At 36.5% G+C, this 20,671-nt stretch overlaps 1 protein-coding gene across 3 annotated transcripts in view; it reads left to right on the forward strand.

Moving 5' to 3' along the window:
* Positions 1–797: 797 nt before the first annotated feature.
* Positions 798–20,671, forward strand: part of slc25a42 (solute carrier family 25 member 42) — a 39,936-nt gene continuing 20,062 nt past the window's right edge. Inside the window, exon 1 of one of the 3 annotated variants that reach the window (XM_039766685.1) lies at positions 798–1,057. The gene's annotated coding sequence lies outside the window, so the exon portion shown is untranslated. Of the gene's footprint in view, positions 1,058–19,271; positions 19,394–20,671 lie in introns of those variants that run through there. The other 2 variants (XM_039766687.1, XM_039766686.1) reach the window with 2 other exon arrangements.

The following is a 20,671-nucleotide window of genomic DNA, read 5'->3' on the forward strand; positions in this document are numbered from 1 at the left end:
ATGTCTATTTTGTCCCAATATCTCATACAAATATGTAGATTTGTCCCACAGTCCTTTGCATAAAAAATGTCTTAATACACTTTCCTTAATTTCCAATGGTGTCCTATTCACTATTTAACTGAAAACATTCTGATCGATCAATTTTATAGCCATCTTTAAGAATTTTGAAGACCTGGATTAGGCCCCAGAGGGTTTTCCCTTCTCAAGACTAAAGAGTATTAATTCCTAAGACCTTTTTAGAAAATTGCCTTCAGTCCAGTGGTGCACTGGTTGTCTTTCTATGCATAGATTCTAGTTCGGCTAAAGGAGACTGGGTTTGAATTATTGCCGGTTTATGATCTGTGTTGAATCTGCATGTTTTGTCTCTGCTTGGGTTTCTCTAACTTTAACTTAACGATTCATCCCACATCGTAAAGACCCGCATTTTTAGTTGATTGTCAACTGTAAACTGAGTCTCTCTGAGTGAGTGTGTTAGTGTGGCACCGATTAAAAGTGTTCATTGATGTGGGTGAAATGCTGCTGTAGCTCTAGCAAGGTTTCCTAATATAATGTTATTTCCTAAATAACTCATTTGTTTCGCAGTTTAAATTTTACAATATTATAAGTATCAATTTTGTTATTTGTCTGAATCTAAAAATAAGTTGGAAAAATTAAGGACAACACGATGCAATAATATTTGTCACGTTTTCTTTTCGTGACATTAGCGGCTGGTTCCGAGTCACTAAGACTACATTTCCCGTCAACCCCTAACTGCCGCGAGGAAACTTCATTCACCAGAGTGCTCTGCGCATCGTTAGTGGGGCGGTGGAGAAGGTTCCGTCAAAGTCACTGAGGCGTTTAGGTGGCTTGCACTTTGAACAAAAAAGAAACGTAACAATGTTCATTTGATAATACTAAAAAAGGAAGAAGGCGAGTGAATGTTGCGCACTCCAAAGGGAGGCGCTTCAGTGTGCATTGTGTGTGCTACATGCATTCCAGCCTGTAAAAGTATTTGCATGTAGTTTCGTTTAGGAGAAAAGTCGAGAGGACTGAACAGCTGTTAACATGCAGTAAGGAGGTAAGTAACGTGTGCAGTTATGGCATATTGGGGTTCTCGTTGAACATGATACCCAATTGGTTAAAGGTGCAGTGTCGTTTGTCGCCAGTGTTAGGTTGACAGATCTTCGCGCGCTTGGGCGTCGAGGGGGTGTGGCGTGGCGTGGCGTGGCGTGGCGTGTGTTGTGTTATTTATGATACGCTGTGCTTCTCCGTGGCACTATGATGAAAGCAAGCACCTTGTCCAGTTTGTCAAAAGTTTCACAAGAATAAGAACTGTGTAATTACTGCAAGGGGTCGCCAGGGGGCAATGACTCTTTCGTCCCCACGCATTTTGTTTTAAAAACGGATGAGCTTTAACGCCGTCACGTGACATCAGTGGGTTTAGGATTCCCTTTTTACCATCATTAGCTGTATTTATAGGCCAACGTAACAGGAATTTAAAGCTATAGTTTAAAACTTGTGTGATATAATTTGGGGCCATTGATGGGCATCCCTGGCCTTAGATATAGTGCTCTTTTCTATGTCCCCCTACCATCATTGGAGCTTAAGTTTGCCGTGCTTTAGATGGATTTGAGAACCCTCATTGGTAAGAATCTTTTTGTGCAAGACCTGCCCACTTATAAGGGTCTGGTGATATCTGAGCAGAATTCTAGTGAGTTAACATGATTGTACACATTTTGGGTTTAAAGTCAAACTTCAGGAAAGCAATGAAGAAGCATTGACATTTTGCAGACTTTGAAGGACTTTGGTCTTTGTTTTGTGAGTAGAATTATGTAGAAAAATATCTGATATTGAGAAATCTAAAGCAGACTGAAGTGTATGCTGGATAAAGTAAACAAAAACACAGAAAAAAAACTATTAGACATCAAACACACCTTCACCCCTTCCTTCACATACTTTCCGGAGGGAATATACTTTGCTTCTGTAACATCAGTGGAATTGAAAGTGGTAGTCTTGTCTAATAATACAAGATGTAAATTGTGCTTTATCAGTTTTATTTTGGAAAGTTTACATATCACATTTGGTATGTAGGATGACCAGATATGTGTTTTACGTGGTTCTGTATGTATAGAGTTAACATTTTCAGTGAAATGTGCTTAGCTTAGTAATTAACTTTGACCAAGACTAGTCTGATGGCAAACATTTTGAGGACCATACTGCTGAATTTAATAGGCAAGGGCTCAGATATGATTAGTTGTTTTTAAAATTGCTTTTGTTTTTACCATACCCTTGCCAGGCACCTTTATCCAAGATAAATTACAAAGTTGTAAAAAGTTACATTTTGTTACATGATGTATTTTTTTTTTACAGTTGGATCATAATCAGATTAAGTGTATTGAACCAGAATAACCGGAGTCTGAAGTGCAGCGCCATAGCCGCTGTTCTGATCTGGACACATTCTTCTACCAGGGGTCCTCAATCACGGTGGTCCTGGAGAGCCGCAGTGGCTGCAGGTTTTTGTTCCCACCCAGTTGCTTAATAAAAAGCACTTATTGCTAAAGTAACACTTCTGCTTCACTTTAGTGATTTTGAGCCCTTATTGCTTAATTTTGTCTTAAACAGCTATTTTAATTGCTCCTTATTATCAATAACCTGCAAATGACAAGAGAGAGCAGCATTTCTCCATTTAGCTTATATACATTTACACCTGTGTGTATTTATCTGCACTATTGGGTTTAATTAAATACTTGGAAGAAAAATGAAGAGAAAAAAGTGAAGGACTGAGAATTACTCATCCATTTTAGCCTTCAAATCATTTGCATGATAGAAAGGGAAAGAAAATCTAGGATATGAGAATGACCTGACATAGCAGAGTTAATTTAATTTCATAGCTTGTTAGTGCTTTATTGGCAAGAATTGCTTTCTAATTAAGCAACCAGGTCAGAACAAAAACCTGCAGCCACTGCGGCTCTCCAGGACTGGGATTGAGGACCCCTGTTCTATCCTGTTTCAGAATACTCGTTTCTGTTACAGCCACAAGGGAAGCAGAAGCTTGTCCTGGTAGCATTGGGCACAGGCAGAAGTCAAAACTGCATGGTGGCCAGTCACAATACAGGACATGTAACTCACACTGTAAAACATTAAAGCTATAAATTAACATAACATGCAAGTCTTTGGAATCTTGAATGAAAATCAAGTACCTGAAAAAAGCACATAAATCCTGAAGAGATTTCTTTTATAAAGTTCATTCAAACATTAGCTTAATCTCAATCTGTAAAATACAATCACTTATCATTGTGCCACTATAACATTATATTTCAGATATGCAGTTGTTGTTCTGATGGTGTAACTTTGGCTTTTTCCTCTATAGTTCATACATTACTTTGATACAGCCATGCCTTACTTCATGTTGTGTTTACTACACCAAACTATTTTATGAAAAGCAAATAAAATGCCCAACTGTGTTAATATAATACATTGAATACACCTAATAGTATATATCAAAAGTACAGTATAGTTACATTTCCAGAATAAGTCAGAATAATAAAATAGAATTTAAGTAATTAATGCCAGAAAATATTCATTAAAGGTATTATTGAAAAGTTTGAATTTTAATAGTGTACAGGAAAGTAATGGGAGTGATGGTCATAAAAGTTTATTCAGTGTATATTTGAATGTTTAACTTTAGATTGGCGAGCAGCAAAATAGTGAACATGATTCAGCAACTGACATAAATTCAGGGTCATATATTGGATCAGATAGTTTGTTGTTATAGATCTAACTTGGAACTCTCGTTGTTTTAAGTTTGTTCTTCATTATAGAAAAAACATTTTAAAAACAGAGCCTTTAATTCTTCCTGCTTCCCATATTCATGAGTTTTTTTAGAATTTAAAAATAAAACTACCTTAAAGAACCCATGCCAGGAAATATAACTGATTAAGATTGATACTTTATTTGATAAATAAACTAGCATCAAATAATTGATACTGGTGTAACTATCGTTTGACAATACTTGTTCACTTAGTGCAATGTTTTTTTCAGGAGTGTTCCATAAAATGTAGAAGTACTTATTTTTGCCATCATGTCTGTCTTATGTCCGTCTGTTTACATGAAACAACACTGCTCCCAGTGGACTTTACAAGCAAGTTGTACAACCCATTATAAGGTTGAATTCTCCCATTCAAAAAACATTGACAAATTTTTTAAATTGTTTTATCTTTAAAATGAGAAACATTCTACATGACATCAGTTTCTAATTAACTTAGGGGTTCAAATTTATCTTGAGAGACTTTATATCATATTGTATATTCTTTTAATATCTGATAGCCACTGATAACAGCAAAACAAAAAGGAAGTACAAGTTATTGACATGCTAATGGGAACTCTATTGCCATGTCTTCTGCTTGTCCAAGTAAAGGCAGACTTTGTAAACACTCTTCAGAGTGCATTAATTGAATATCACTAGTGACACAACAGTTTTTTTTTTTAGGAAAATTGAGCTTTTTTTTTAATGCTGATATACAAGTTTAATGTAATCAGGCATTGACTTCAGTTTTGTTTTGACAGTGCCTTTTGTGATGTCATCTTTACCCTGGATGTAGTGTTTTCTTAATTTCTATGTGTTGGCTGATTTGTGTTGCAAATACTTGAAGCACCAGAGTATCTGGTTATACTCCCAGTGTATGCCTATTTTAAATGAATATGGCTACTTTATACTTCTTTTATAACCTGTAAAAACAGTTGAGCATCATCTGTCTAAAAATGAAAAGTCCAGTTTAGTTTATTCTTTAGATGCTCTTTATTTTCCCCATACTTTCAGTATTTGCATCAACTCCATAAACAAACACTGCTTGGCTGACAAACAACTACACATGCCCAATGGGAAAGAGTTACATGTTTCTTCCTTTTTAATTGACAATCAAAAAACCTTTGGAGTGATATTTTCAAAATATCATTGTTGGTGTGGACTAAGCGTGAGTTCCCACATGTTCCTGAAACTGTGCATACATTTTCTAACTTCTTTTAAATTTGTGTTTTTTTTTTTTTCGGTGCTGTAAGAACCTTCTTTGTGTAATTTGCCTCATATCAAGCTGCACAATTTTTAAACTGTGATGTTAGCAGATCAGTTTAAATATCTAGGGGTAAATATCACAAGTAAATATAAAGGTCTTTTTCAACAAAAGTTTGCTGTCTGCATGGAAACAATTTAACAACACATGAAGAGAAGGTCTACATTCCATCTTACATTAGCAGGGAGAATCAACATTTCTAAGATTATCATCCTTCCCTAGCTTCTCTTCCTATTTCAAAGCATCCCCATATACATTAACAAATATTTTTTTTACGAAATTAGACTCAATCATATCATTTATTTGAAATTTGAAACTTCCACACATCCAAAAGGTGACTCTACAATGACCTAAAGCAATAAGGGGTATGGCACTACATAACTTTAAATTGTATTGCTGGATGGCAAATATACAAGCTATAAAGACCTGGGGTCTCATGTATAACGCCTTGCGTAGAACTCACACTATAACATGGCGTAAGCACAAAACCGGGAATGTGCATACGCAAAGAAAAATCCAGGTGCAGGAATCTGTGCGTACGCAAACTTCCATGTTCTTCTGCTACATAAATCCTGATCAGCGTGAAAAGTAATGCGCCTGCTGACCCGCCCCAGCTCCTCCCAGAATTACGCCTCTTTGAATATGCAAATGAATATAAATAGCCCTTAAGCTCAGCCTTCTGTGAAAAGACAATGGGAAAAGCACAGGGGAAAATATAAGAATTTCAGCGAATACCAAGTGGAGGCAAGGAAAAACGTACTATTTGTTGGTTTAAACAGTGGTATAATCAACAAAAGGAAGTTGTTCGAGTGACAGAGTGTTGGAGAAACTCAAAAGCTCAAGTTGACAAAGTCGCACAGTGCCTGAAATAAAAAAGAAATTGTCACATATCAAAGTCGCTGTGAAAAGGCGAGTTGTAGCCCACTGTCTGAGTGCCATATGAAAGCTTATTAGGGTACAGAAAAAAAAAAATAGGCACACAGTGGGAAAGAAGCACGAAATGTCAACTTTAATCTCGAAATTTCCACTTTAATCACGTAATTCATGAAAGTAGAACATCATAAACTTCATCTTAAAATCGTTTAATTTACTAGTTTCTCAATTCCCATCGTAACTAAAGTAGCACGTTAAATGCTTTGTTTTGTATGTGATCTTCTATGTGCTCATTGTGTGTGAATCACTACGTGCTTCCATGCTTTCTCTTTCTCCGACAGGACACAATATCCATTACATTTGTAATATTACAGCTCTCTGAATAATTAAAATACTGAGATGTATACGTGATATCTTTTTCATGATGATAGGAATGAAAGCATGTTATTAAACATGGGAACATGGTGGCGCATGCGCGACCTTCGATGAAAGTATTGCAGCAGTACTGTCTCTTTCAAATGTACTAACTTCCAATACCTGTCCTTGTCTTTCTCCAAATACCCAATTGCCACACAGTCAGCTCTGTAATAGACGTTAAGCCATCTGTAAACTTACAATGACGATTCTTCAAAACTTTTAAGGAACATTGAAATATCTTTGTAGTACGTGTTTAATTATTCTATCCATCTATCCTTCCAGTGTCGCACCAGCCCAGCAAGAATACAGCACGAGGTAGGATCAATCTGTGAACTAGCTAGCGCTGCAGCATCGTGTCCTCACATGTTTAATTATTAACAATACAGATTATTTAAATGAAGTTAAAGTTTTATCTGTATAATATAATCAACATATTTTGCTGCATTTCATCTTAAAAATGATATCGTCATCATATGTAAATACATATATAAAGTGGCGCAGGTTGTGCAATATTATAACTGTAGTGCAAGTTTACAGTGAGGTGATTGTACTTCTAAGTACAAACAGTTCTACAAGGAGCACTTGATGGACTGATTGACTGTGTTTAAAGTTCTTGGGATGAAACTGTTTCGTAACCACGAGGTCCGTACGAGAAAGTCTCTGAAGTGTTTAGCCATGGCTGAAGCAGCATGTGCTTGATGCTGTATCCCGATAATTCTCTTTCCGATCAGCTTCCGCTGTGATTCCCTACTCAGATATAGTGATATAAATACTCCGAGTGGTGCAGTGAGAGTAATATGGAAAAAGATGATCCGCTATGGCAACCCTTGACGGGAGCAACTGAAAGAAGAAAAAAGCTGCACTGACAGTAACAACGCTAAAGCAGTTATGGTTTTGGAACACTATGGCTATTCCCTGGACCATTATATTGTTACAGGTTGTGGGATATGGCCAGCCATTCATCCCAGCCAATACCCCCAGGTCGCCAGGTGGAGCCCTTCTTGCAACATAGAGGTGCCCTGAGTTCCAGCAGGGCATCATGGACAGTGGAGTTTTACATCACAGCCCTGCTGGATACCATGGGGGCCTCCAGGAGATGCTGCAGGAAGGAGAAAGAACTTCTATTTTCCCCATAACCCGGAAGTACATCTTAATCACAGCGACAGAGGAAATGACGTACTTCCTCGATGAAAAAGAAGAGTTTTTGATCAGACCCGGAAGTGCTAGGAAGTCACATGGGCTGAGGGTTCAGAAGCACTTCCGGGTCAAGGACTATAAAGGACTCTGGGAAATCCAAGACGGATGAGCTGAGTCGGGAGGAAGGGTGGCAACGAGTCTGGGAGTTGGAGGATTGTGTATTATTGGCTATTGGTTTATTATTGTACTAGTAAAATACCTGCGCTTCGCAACGGCGAAGTACTGCCTTAAAATTTTTATCAAGAAGAAAATTAAATCTTTTTAAACTGAGGGAAAATATACCAATAATTATTTGTTAAGGATCTCTTTGTATACCACATTGTGAGTTCAGATCCTCCGATTGTAATATGACCAAGCTGTGCGCTGAGCTTACTCTTGAGTATGCAACATACAGTTGGCCATGTGAAAAGTAATCTTGTTTCAAATCCCACAGCTTGGATTGCTGCTGTCATTATCGGTTTGAGTTTCATGGTTTGTTTCAATTACGACAGTATTTGTAGGAATTGTGTTGAAGAGACATTCGGCATCTGTCAAGCGTTGTAAGTATACAACCGGTTTCATCGATAACTTCACATCCAGCTTTTGAGAGGTTAAACATTCATAAACATTAAAGTGTCCACTACTGAAATCATCACCTGTGAATCTAAGATGTTTAAGAGGCATTGGCGGTTGTCGAAAGGTGTAAAATATTTGGCCATTTCGGTACACTTGAAAGCGACAACCGAACAGTTCAGCGGCAGCCATCAACTCACATGCAGATCCATAGGTGAAGGACTTAAGCATTTCACTTTCTAGTGCTCCTGTGTAATATAATTATCTCCTGTACCGTCATCAATCCACACCTTGAACCTGTCCCAGTTATTCAATACATAAGACACAATGTTCCTCCGGATATCAAGAGTGAGCCTGATATGGCCGTGCAATATGTAACAAAGAGAATGGAAAAGGTAGGTGCCATCTCCGGGCATGGAAACCACTCGGTAAGTGACAGTTCTTTGATCGATGGTGATCACCTCGATAGACATGTTAATGGGGGTACGGTTGGAATGACAAAAGAAATGGGTACCTGAACAATGTAAAGTAAGTCTAAAATACCTACACAATAACTATAATCGTAATAAACGAACAATAAAACCGCGGAGAAGCCGTGGATTAAATTAAAAGGCTGTAGTTATCAGAAGGGAGACGTGAATCCCGTGGCAAAGCAAAGAAGGGAATGTAGAGACTGGAGCGACGGACGGCCTTATATAGGCAGGCAGCCAACAACGTGGGAGGCGTTGGGATGGGGGACCCAACGGCACCTCACACGGTGACCGAGCTGCAGGCTATGGACGTATTATATGCGTAAGTAGGATTCAGTTAGCGTTGGGAACCCGCGTACCAAATTTCATGAAAATGGGGTCAGCCTTCTACCTACACGGGAAGTTGGAGAATTAGTGACGTAGGAAAGTTCAATATGGTGGCCGACAGTGGCATCATACCATCGAAATAAGTACGTACATCGGTTTCGGTTAGCGCAGGGAAGCCGCCTACCAAATTTCATGAAGATGGTGCTGTAAATAAGAAAGTTCAACATGGCGGATGTTGTCGACCGTTATGACTGTTACGTGTAGAATTTTGAAATGAAACCTGCTTAACTTTTGTAAGTAAGCTGTAAGGAATGAGCATGCCAAATTTCAGCCTTCTACCTACACGGGAAGTTGGAGAATTAGTGACGTTGGAAAGTTCAATATGGCGGCCGACAGTGGCGTCATACCATCGAAATAAGTACGTACATCAGTTTTGGTTAGCGCAGGGAAGCCGCCTACCAAATTCCGTGAAGATGGAGCTGTAATTAAGAAAGTTCAACATGGCGGATGTTGTCGACCGTTATCGACCGTTATGACCGTTACGTGTAGAATTTCGAAATGAAACCTGCTTAACTTTTTTTTTTTATTAATTTTATTACAATCCATACAAAGCAATCAAGTTTTTACAAAAAGAAGAATTAGTTAAGAACAGATCGATCCCCACCCTGAGAGAGAGAGCAAGCCAAAGTGTAAAATTTAAGGCTTGTAAAATACCTAAATTAATAAATTCTCTGTGCTTTATAAACTTATTTTAAAATATTACTGATTAGATCCTGCCATGTTTTGAAAAAGTCTATACGGATCCTCTAACTGAGTATTTGATTTTTTCCAATTTCAAATAATATAACACATCAGTTTCCCACTGACTTAAAAGAGGAGAGTTTGGGTTCTTCCAGTTTATCAGAATAAGTCTGCGTGCCAACAGTGTAGTGAATGCAATCACAATTTGTTTGTCCTTCTCCACTTTAAGCCCTCTGGAAGAACCCCAAACACAGCTGTTAATGGGTTAGGAGGGATTGTGAGTCCAAGGCTGTCTGAGAGGTAATTAAAATTTTTGTCCAGAATAATGTTAATTTGGTGCAGGCCCAGAACATGTGACCCAGTGAGGCTGGGGCTTGGTTGCAACGTCGCAGGTTGGATCATGCCCTGGAAACATTTTGAGAGTTTTAGTCGAGACAGATGTGCTCGATATATAATTTTGAGTTGTATAATTGTATGCTTTGCATATGGAGCTTGAGTGAATTCTCTGCATTGCTACTTTCCACTCCTTTTCTGATATATTAATTGAGAGATCTTTTCCCAGTGTCCTCTTGGATCTTTGAAAGGAAGGGATTGTAAAATGATTTTATATATTGTAGAGATGGAGTCTAATCCTTGAAATTGAGCAATATTTTTCCAGTGGATGAGGGTGCAAGATGAGGAAAATCTGGAAGGTTCTGTTTAACAAAGTTCCTGATTTGAAGATAGTGAAAGAAATGTGTAGCTGGAATGTTAAATTTGGAATGTAATTGTTCATAGGATGCAAAGACGTTGTCTATATAAAGATCTCTAAGCAAGTTAATTCCAAATTTTTCCAGATATTAAAACTGCATATGTTTGTGAAGGTTGAAAGAGGTGGTTCTCTTGCAGAGGTGCCACAGATAGAAGCTTCTCCGTCTTAAAATGCTTTCTACATTGGTTCCAGATTCTAAGTGAGTGGAGCACAATTGTTATTAGTGTATTGCCGATAACGTGTGTTTATTGGAGCACAGAGCAAGGAATACAAAGAAGTACTGCAGGATTTTACTTCTATTGCGGTCCATGCCTGTGTATGTTCTTCTATTTGTGTCCAGGTTCTTATCCTGTATATTTGCTGCCCAGTAATAAAACTGGAAGTTAGGTAGAGCCATGCCGCCTTCTGCCTTTTGTCTTTGTAGGGTCGCTCTTTTGATGCGTGGATGTTTTGAATTCCAAATAAATGAGGTTATTGTTGAATCTAATTGCTTAAAGAATGATTTATTAATGTATATTGGGATGTTTTGAAATAAAAAGGAGCTTAGGAAGAATATTCATCTTAACAGTGTTAATTCTTCCAGCTAGTGTGAGATGAAGGGTTGACCATCTATGCAAGTCTTGTTTAATTTTTTCCATGCAGACGCTAAATTTTGTTGATAAAGAGCTTTATGTTTACTTGTGATGTTTACCCCTAGGTATTTAAACTGTTCTGCAATGATAAAAGGTAGGGTGTCTAATCTAATATTATATGCTTGAGAATTCACTGGAAAGAGTACACTTTTATTCAGATTAATTCTGAGACCAGAGATCTTTTGAAATTCTGTGAGTGCTGCTAAGACTGCAGGCACAGAATTTTCTGGGTCCGATATATACAGTACCATGTCATCTGCATATAATGAGATTTTCTGTTCCAGTCCTTCTCTGCTAATCCCCTTTATCTGATCAGTATTTCGACAATGTATTGCCAGTGGTTCAATGGCAATTGCAAACAGCAGTGGTGACAAGGGCATCCTTGTCTTGTGCCACGCTCTAGTTTAAAGTAGTCTGAGCAAATGTTATTGATGCAAACTGAAGCTTCTGGGTTAGTATACAGTAATTTAATCCATGCACAAATGTTCGGGCCAAACCCAAACTTCTCCAAATAGTAAAAGGTATTTCCATTCAATCATGTCGAATGCTTTTTCTGCATCCAATGATAATAATATTTCTGGGGTGTTTGATTTAGTTGGTGAGTATATTACATTAAACAGGCGAAGATTTGAAGATAAGTGTCGGCCCCTAATAAATCCAGTTTGGTCTTGTGATATTACGAGGGAGCACTTTCTCCATCCTTCTAGCTATGATTTTAGAGAGTATTTTAACGTCGTTATTCAGAAGTGAAATTGGTCTGTATGATGCACATTGTAATAAGTCCTTATTTTGTTTTGGAAAGACAGTGATTAGTGCTTGGCAAAAGGTTTGTGGAAGAGATTAGTTATCTCTGGCTTCTGTAAATGTTGCTAATAGGAGGGAGCTAGCTGAGCGAGAATTTCTTGTAAAACTCTGCAGGGTAGCCATCAGGGCCTGCTGCTTTTCCACCTTGGAGTGACTTTATAGCATCTAGTAATTCTGATAATGCCAGAGGTTTATCAAGTTCCTCCACACTAAAAGCGCCAATTTGTGGTATCTGTAATGTATCCAGAAATGCATTAGATTGTATATTGTCTTCTTTAAACTCAGTAGTATATAGGGATTTATAGTAGTCTCTGAAAGTGTGCATTATATTTTTGTGTTCTATGATTTTATCTCCGTTCGTGTTAGTGATTACCGAGATTGCGCTATGCACTTCTTGCTTGTGAATTTGTTGAGCTAAAAGCTTATTAGCTTTCTCCATGTTCATATAATGATGTCTGGATTTGTAAATTAGTTGTTCAGTTTCTTTAGTTGTCAAGAGGTTTAATTCTGAATGTAGAGCCTGCCTCCTCCTATGTAGAGTCTCGCTTGGTAGTCTGGCATGTTCTTCATCTATTTTAGTAATTTCGCTTTTTATCTCTGCTACTTTCTTCGCTTCGGATTTATTTCTGTGGGAAAGATATGAGATAATCTGTCCTCTTAAGAAGGCCTTAAGAGTTTCCCAGAGTATTCCTGCAGAGATCTCGGGGGATGTATTTGTCTCTAGAAAGAATTTGATTTGTTTGGATATAAATTCAGTACAATTCTCGTCAGCTAATAGAAGCGGTTGAGGCCATCTGCGGGTGAGTGTATGGGGCTTAGTAATTTCAGCTCCAAGATCATAGGGCATGGTCCGAAATAACAATAGCATCGTATTTACAAGATTTAATCTTAGGCAAGAAGTTATTATCTATAAAGAAGTAATCAATCCTTGAGTAGCAATGATGTACTGGTGAGTAGAAAGAATATGTTCTTGAATTTGGGTTTAAAAACCTCCAGGGATCTGATAAGTTGTGATCAGTTATAAACTTTGTAATTATCTTTGTGGTGTTAGTTGCCATTCCCCCTGTGGAGGAAGTCTTATCTAAAAGTGGATTTAAGTCCCCAGCCATTATAACTTTATGAGTGTTCAGATTGGGAATGGATGCAAATAACCTGCTTAACTTTTGTAAGTAAGCTGTAAGGAATAAGCCTGCCAAATTTCAGCCTTCTACCTACACGGGAAGTTGGAGAATTAGTAGTGAGTGAGTCAGTGAGGCCTTTGCCTTTTATTAGTATAGATACGTATTGTGGAGTGGAAGGTGCTTAGTGCACATTATTGTTCAAATAAATTTAATATTTGGACTTTTTCCAGGTGTTTGAAGTCTGATCAGAGGGTTCAAGAGGACAATAGCGCCCTCTATCTGTCACAAGGTTAATTACAATCAGATGCATTACACTAATAAACAATATGCGGTTAGTTTCAGTGTATTTATAAAGCCACGTCAGGAATGTAGATCTAAGTAAGAAAGGGTAACCACACAGGAACAGTAGCACTGCTTTGAAGCTGGGTGCCGCCAGTCTGCAAAACCGAGCGCAGAACTTGCGTACGACAGGGTATGAGATACCGTGGAAATGTGCGTGGCTTTACACCAAATTTTGGTTTTATACATCGCGATTTGAACGTGGAAACGTTCGTATGCAACATTTCTGTGTGTATGCACTGTTTATACATGATGCCCCTGGACATCTACACAAATTGATGAATATATATAGTCTGCAATAGAAATACATCCTTGAAGTACTTCTTTATATTCCCTGCAGTGTGCTCCAGTTAATACAAATTACTGTCAGTACATCATTAATCCAATTTACATCCATTCTCTTCAGAATCATGGAACCAATGTAGAAGCACTTTAAGACAGAGAAGTTTTTATTTGTTGCATCTCTACATGACAACCACCTTTTTTCCACCCTCTCAAACATATACTTTATGTAATGTTTGGATAATGTCTTCAATTAAAACACTTATGTACTTGTACACAGATAATGTCTTTGTATCCAGTGAACATTTTCCTCACATCCCCCCCTAGTTTTATTCCAGGAGAAATACTGATCAGAAGACTCATATAGCATCTCTGCAATTTATAACAGTATTATAAATTCCCTTCCTTTCAAAGACCCCAGAGTACCTTGGGAAAAGGATCTGTTACTTAATATATTATTAAAGGAGTGGAAGGCAGCCATGCACAGAATACACTCTAGTTCCATATGCGCAAATCATTCAATCATTCAACTTAAAATCTTTTATCAAGCGCATCTGTCTTGTTTAAAATTGTCCAAAATGTTTCCAGGGCAAGATTCAACTTGTGAACATTGTAATCCAGCTCCAGCCTCACTAGGTCACATGTTCTGGGCATGCACAAAATGAACAACATTTTGGACAAAAATCATTGAATGCCTGTCAGACAGCCTTGGTATCACAGTTATTCTGAACCCATTAACAGCTGTGTTCGGTTGACTTCCAAACAGGCTTAAAGTGGAGAAGGATAAACAAACTATATTTGCCTTCACCTCACTACTAGCACGAGACTGATCTTACTCAACTGGAAGAATCCCACCCCACTACTTTCAAGTCAGTGGGTCAGAATAAGCTTCCATTTCAGGGAAAAGACTTTCTTGTTGCTTTTGTGGAGTAGATTTGGTCAGTGGTTCTCCTCTCTGTCTCTTGGATGGGGGTTGAATTTTGCTTTGCCTTGTCAAGTTTGACTTGATTGCATGGAATTTATTTCCTAATTAAAATCAATAAAAAATATTTAAAAAATACACTGTGATGGATAATTTGCAGATTATTTAGTAATTGTCATGTAGAATTATGATTTAAAACAGTAAAAGTCTAACTGAAAGCATTTTATAAAATAGTAGTACTAGTGCTGTTTAGATCTTTCTTGCTGTTAGAGACTAGGATAAGGAATGAGAGATTGATGAGATTAGATTTGAAGAATCCCAATTTAGTCTTTGTAGGAAGTTTTTTTGCTTGTTTTTTTTTGTTTCTTTCCGTTTATCCATGTGGTTATGTCTTTAGGTTACTTTTCCCATGTATCTGGTGGCTCCGAATTAGTTTAATTTTTATGTAGTATTTTTGAATGTATACCATGACAGCTTTGTATCCCTTTTTGTTTTATTGTAATCTCTTTGGGTACTTTGGTTTACATGTCTCAAAACTGTATATATTAAATTAATTTATGACTTTAAATTGAGCTGCCACTTATGCATATTGTAGTGACTCAGATAAAAAGGTCAAGTTTACAAAGGCTTTTTAAATGTTATTAAAAATTGGAGAAATTATGTAAATAATAGGCTTTTTTGAAGGATAAATCAAAATAGTAGTCTTTAGTCAGAAAAGGATCACAATATACAGTAAAAAAGATTAGTGAGAAAATCAAATGGCAAAGTTCAATATTAAAGATGTGCTTTAAAGAAATTTTCAGTGTAAACACTTTTATTACAGAGGTAAAAGGAAAGACAGAGTATCTTATTTGCAAAGAAAGTTCAGTAATCTTCATAGAGTATATGATGTTAAGAGACTCTTAGATACAAAGCATGCTTACACTAATTCATAGTTTTCGATGAGGTTTGGAATAGAAAAGCTTATGAAAAGGTTAAGAAGATGTTCCATCTGATTTTAAGCAGCAGGAGAATCTCATTTATTTAAAGGCAGCAAAGTAAAGAGCTGTTTGTAATTTTGTTTATAGCCCATTTTCTAAAACCATTATTTTGCTTTCACACAGAAGTTTATTCTGTAGCACTAATAAAGTTAGAATGGAATGGAATTTTTTAAGTGTTTGTTTTTGTTTACAACTGTGTCTGCTCTTCATTATGTTGTTTGCTAATTGTCAGAGTTTGGCTTCAATTAAGCATGCAAAAAAAAAAAAAAACAATTAAGCAAAACTTATATAGAAAAATAAAAATGTTTCTAATTTTCTTAAAATATTTCATTAACACTCTTGCTGCATTATAACTACAAAACCATGTATCGATAAAGACTAATTTAACAAGTAATTCAATTAAAAGCACATAGAGGTCACATTATTGAAGTCTGTTGAAATATAAATCTGCACACTGGCAGCTTTAGTTCCAAATTTGAAAACCATTATCTTTGAGAAACACTGCAGTGTTTATCCATCCTCCAAATGATGCAAGAAGATACAAAGACTGTGCATTACAAGATAAAAAAAGTTTAGGTGGAGCTAATGGTTAACTTGCGAGCTTGCCAGTGGGCTACATGACCACCACCTTCTTTGAAAGCTGGATGTTTTTGTGTAATGAGTCACTTATTTTACAGGCATATATTATCTGTTTAAGCATGATGTTTTTTTGGGTTTTTTTTTCGGTCAGAGTCCATACTCATTCCATTTTCTGTTTGTGTAATGTATACAGAGTAAATGCAGTAGGTTAATATTTCTGTGTATTTTGGAATTAGGTGTGCCAAATTAAACCTTAGCTCAAGACTGGAATTTTACTTCTTGGTCTCAATATACCTGTGTGCGGTGTAAATTCGGTTGCATTGTTGCAGAATGTAATTTCATTAGTTCCAGCGATTTTGGAAATATTTCTTTTTACCTTTTTTATTGAGCTTGTAAATCACATTACAATAATAGAATACTATTCAGTATTGCAGTAAGCAGTGACTGTATGTGTTTATTTTTTAACAGCCCTAATTAATTCTTGCCAAATTATAAAAGCTTTTTGACTGTTCCTTGAACATTTGCCATTTTTAGCTTTAGATGAGACATAACTATCCCTTGCAGTTATGGAATATAAGTTGGGATTCTTCCTATTAAGTTAGTTAACATGTGAACAATGTTGTTTAAGATTTCACAGTGGATTTTTGCCCCATAATGTTAATCCATTTGTTTTTTTTTTTAAAGTAATCATAATTAACAAGCTAAGTGGTTGGCACAATAAAAAATCAACATGTTTCCTTCTAAATAACACTACATTTTTCACTTACAAATAAAGCAGAATGTATACTTTAAAAACCTCTGTGTTTGTCTAATCGTATTAAACACAATCATATTAAACATAATAAAACACAAAGAGAAACTAGAACACCTTTTTTTATAAATAGTAACAACAAAGCCAATCCTCCAGTTCTGTCTATTTGATTAAGAATTAAAATATACCATACTATTTGCTTGATTAGTTTTCCCAATAAAAGTGTTAACTTTTTCTAAATAGCTCCATTAATGTTAGGTATATTGAAAAAAGCTAGGGAAGATAACATTTGTAACACAAACACAATGTGTAAATTTTTGTTTTTCCAAATTTACAATAAAGACCTCTTTAAGTGAGCAATCATGCTACTGTTCAATGAGATTTTGCTGAAAGAATTGTGAAATTGCTCCCTTCTATAGTATCACAAGATTGAACTGGATTCATTAAATCCAGACATATATTATTTTACCATTGATGATTATTTAGAATAGCTTCCAGAAGTCCTGTTATCGCTGGACTAGGGATACCGTGATATCAGAATGAAACTCATTAATTTTTCAATACCATGACAAAAACAAAAATTCCATTAATTTAATTCAAAGTACCTTCATTATTCAAGTGAACAATATTTTGCCTTTTTCTGTAACACTATATAAAATATATAAATACTAACAATAACAACAGCTTTAAAGTTGTGCTGTATTCTTCAAGTAGTTACCTAACAGTCACATAAGTAGACTAGTATTGGCATTCATAAATATCAAATTAATTTTTTAAACTTAGCTGGGAATCGGCCAGTGCACCAAGTATAGGTGAGTTAGTGAATTCCAAGATCATTCCAAAAATTTTCATTTAAACAAACTCTTTAAAGTTGTTTTTTAAATAACATGCTTGTAAAATGTGGTTTGTCAGAGAATCACTGTTAAAGTTTGTAACATTTTCTACTGTAAGATTTATATTTGCAACATTAGCTGGTGGTGGTGCAATGGTAGTGCTGCTGCCTCACAGTAAGCAGACCAGGGTTCATGGCTCAGGTCCTCCGTGAGTGGAGTTTGCATGTGTTCTTGCATCTGCGTGGGTTTCCTCTGGGTTTGCAGATTTGTTTTCAGTGATGAAATCTGCTTGTATGGCATTCTTGGTAACTGCTGGCATGTCTCTTCGATTAGGCACTTCAATAACTGCAGACAACAATTGTTCATTGTTGGTGTAAATAAGGCAAATAGACAATTGGTTTAAAACTAGCTTTGATTTATACTTGCTACAGCTGTTGTTAGCAGTACCGCCAGTGTGCATTTTCTTCCAACAACTCACAACTCTATAGGTGTGATTTTAGATGCATGCGAGCTTACCACAAATGCTGGTTAGAAAATGAATGGATGCTTAAAGGACATCTGTATACATACACATTGCAATCTGAAATTGAATGTGAAGCCCCCATACCATTTTATCTCCTGTTAGAAATTTGAGACACTGCAAGTTAGATGATTACATTTAATATTTTGAAGTCTCATTTCTCAAAGTATGCACAGATTTTTTTCAGACTTAACTCCATAATGAGATAAAAATGGCAATCATGAGAGGCTGTGTGGGCATATGTTTTGCCTTTTTTATTTTCAAATAATGCAATAGCATTACCATCGTTACATGCTGAAATTCTCCTGCCTAAACCGCAATGTATTTCCAGACATGACTTCTGCTGTTTTTCACCTCAATTGTGTTAATACAGTGCTGTAGCATCACCACTTTGAACTCTTTTCATATGTGGTTTTTACTCACGTTCTTCTCATGTATGATTGTGACTTTCTCATATTCATCTTTTGATTGCACATACAAATGTATTCAGTGCACAACAAAAACAAATTAATTGGCCTTGCTGTTCTAGTACTTTTGAAGAGGACAGTATTATAGGTTACAACACATAATTATTTGATCACTTTCATTTAATCTTTTTGTCATGCAGCTACTTGCACCGTGATGAACATTTAGACATGCAAATTCACTGGGCTTTTCATCGCAGTTCGGTTGTACAGTGGTGTATGCATCAGTTTCTCTATCCATGTCAACGTTTGATGACCAGTTCACATTGTCATCACTATAACTTGTTTCAACTAATGGTTCTGTTTCAATCTGTTCTAAAACTGGCTTGATAGCTTCTCATTTACATGCCACTGTCTTTTGGTTGAAGGCTCCACACCGCTCATGAATATTGATGAGATTGGCAGAAGATTACTGTCCCAAGATTTATTCTGGCTTAACACTCTAAAGCAGATCATTACACGTCACCCCAAGTCTGACTTGGGAAATTCCAAGTCCAAGTCACTTTTGGGGTTAGTGTCATTTAGATTAAATCTGTTATTCCCTTTGTTTTAAAAAGTAAGCTACAGATTTACACCAGTTTCATTATATTATTGAAAGTCACGTGTTGGTTGGCTGTGCTTTGCTTGTACATGATGAATTCAGTAAATCAGAAACTAAGGGCAGAACCTACAGTGCATGAACCTCTCACCTAATTTGCTCTACAAATCCTGCAGTGACAGCTTCCATGAGTGAGGTAAGAGATAGTTGTACTGTTTTCACTTAAAGTTTGCTACTGAAGGAGTGTTTCTGGTGAGTTTAAACTAAGTTATATCTGTTATATTCGTATCAGGAATTTATAAATAAGCCTGCTTCTTGATATATGTGCTGTTGCCTCAGCAAAACATTTCTAAATGAGCTTTACTGATGCCTTTTTCATAATACATGTGGGCAAAGTGGCTTAGAATTTGAAATCCTAAAGGTTGTTACTTGAGTAATACTTGTTAAACAGAATAAGTTACTTAACAGGATATATGTTGCAACAGTTGAACCAATGTTTCTGTATTTTCAAGTATTTTGGGTGATGCTTAGTGGGAAAAACACTTTATTAAATTTCTGGATTTATGTTGTTCTTTCGGACACTTGTAATTATTAGTTTTCACATTAAAGATTGTTTTAATTATATTACAAACTAGCTGGCTTTTTAAAGGAGATTTCTTCAGACAATAGACCTTGGTTATAGTGTTGAGTGTAAATAACTGAGTACTTTTCAGTATACAATATTTTTGCCCCTGGGTCTAATATTATTAGTTCACTGGAGTTCCCATGCAGGCACGAGGAGAACATGCAAACTCCATGTAGGGAGGATCTGCCATTGTGCCACTCTTATGCCCACTCAGGAGCATGCTATGTGCATATGCACATGAATAAAGTATTCCTGCTGTAGATTAATTCTTGCTTCCCCTAGTGACTTGGCTTTTGTTGATGGTCATTGAAAAACACCTTTTTAGAGGAATTAGTAGGAATTTTGGGTATAAATATAATTTCACACTATATCAGATCCTATAAAAGTTGTAGCTTTAGTCAGAACTGAATGTAACACTTTGATTTGTAAACTTTTACTGTTAAGTTTTGGAGGATTTAGATTAAGAGCAATATACACTGAATTGCAGTTTCCTTTAACTTATTATGTATAGCATTGACATTTACAGGCTGCACATTGTGTGACCCATTGAATGAACTCAATGTTTTAAGTACTGTACAGATTAAAAAAAAGGAATAGAAATAATATCATGAGCTATGTACAATGTCCATCTTCTCTATGTTATGACCAAGGGGGACCCCTTTAGTGATCTGTGCAAATGTTTAATCTGACCAGGGCATGAATTGCTCCCAGTTTCTGTTGTACACAAAGCTTGAAGTGGGCTGGTGCACTGTACTGCCAGTTCCGTTTTTGCTTTGCAATGCCGAACATTGCAGCACACCACAGTCTGGCCTTGGAAAGGACACTCCAGTTCTCCAAAATATGTATTTTATCACCAAGCTGAAAGTCCGCCACCCCCACCGACCACTTTCTAAAGTTTATGTATA

This window comes from Polypterus senegalus, chromosome 10 (assembly GCF_016835505.1).
Source record: "Polypterus senegalus isolate Bchr_013 chromosome 10, ASM1683550v1, whole genome shotgun sequence".
In the NCBI taxonomy this organism is placed as follows: domain Eukaryota; kingdom Metazoa; phylum Chordata; class Cladistia; order Polypteriformes; family Polypteridae; genus Polypterus; species Polypterus senegalus.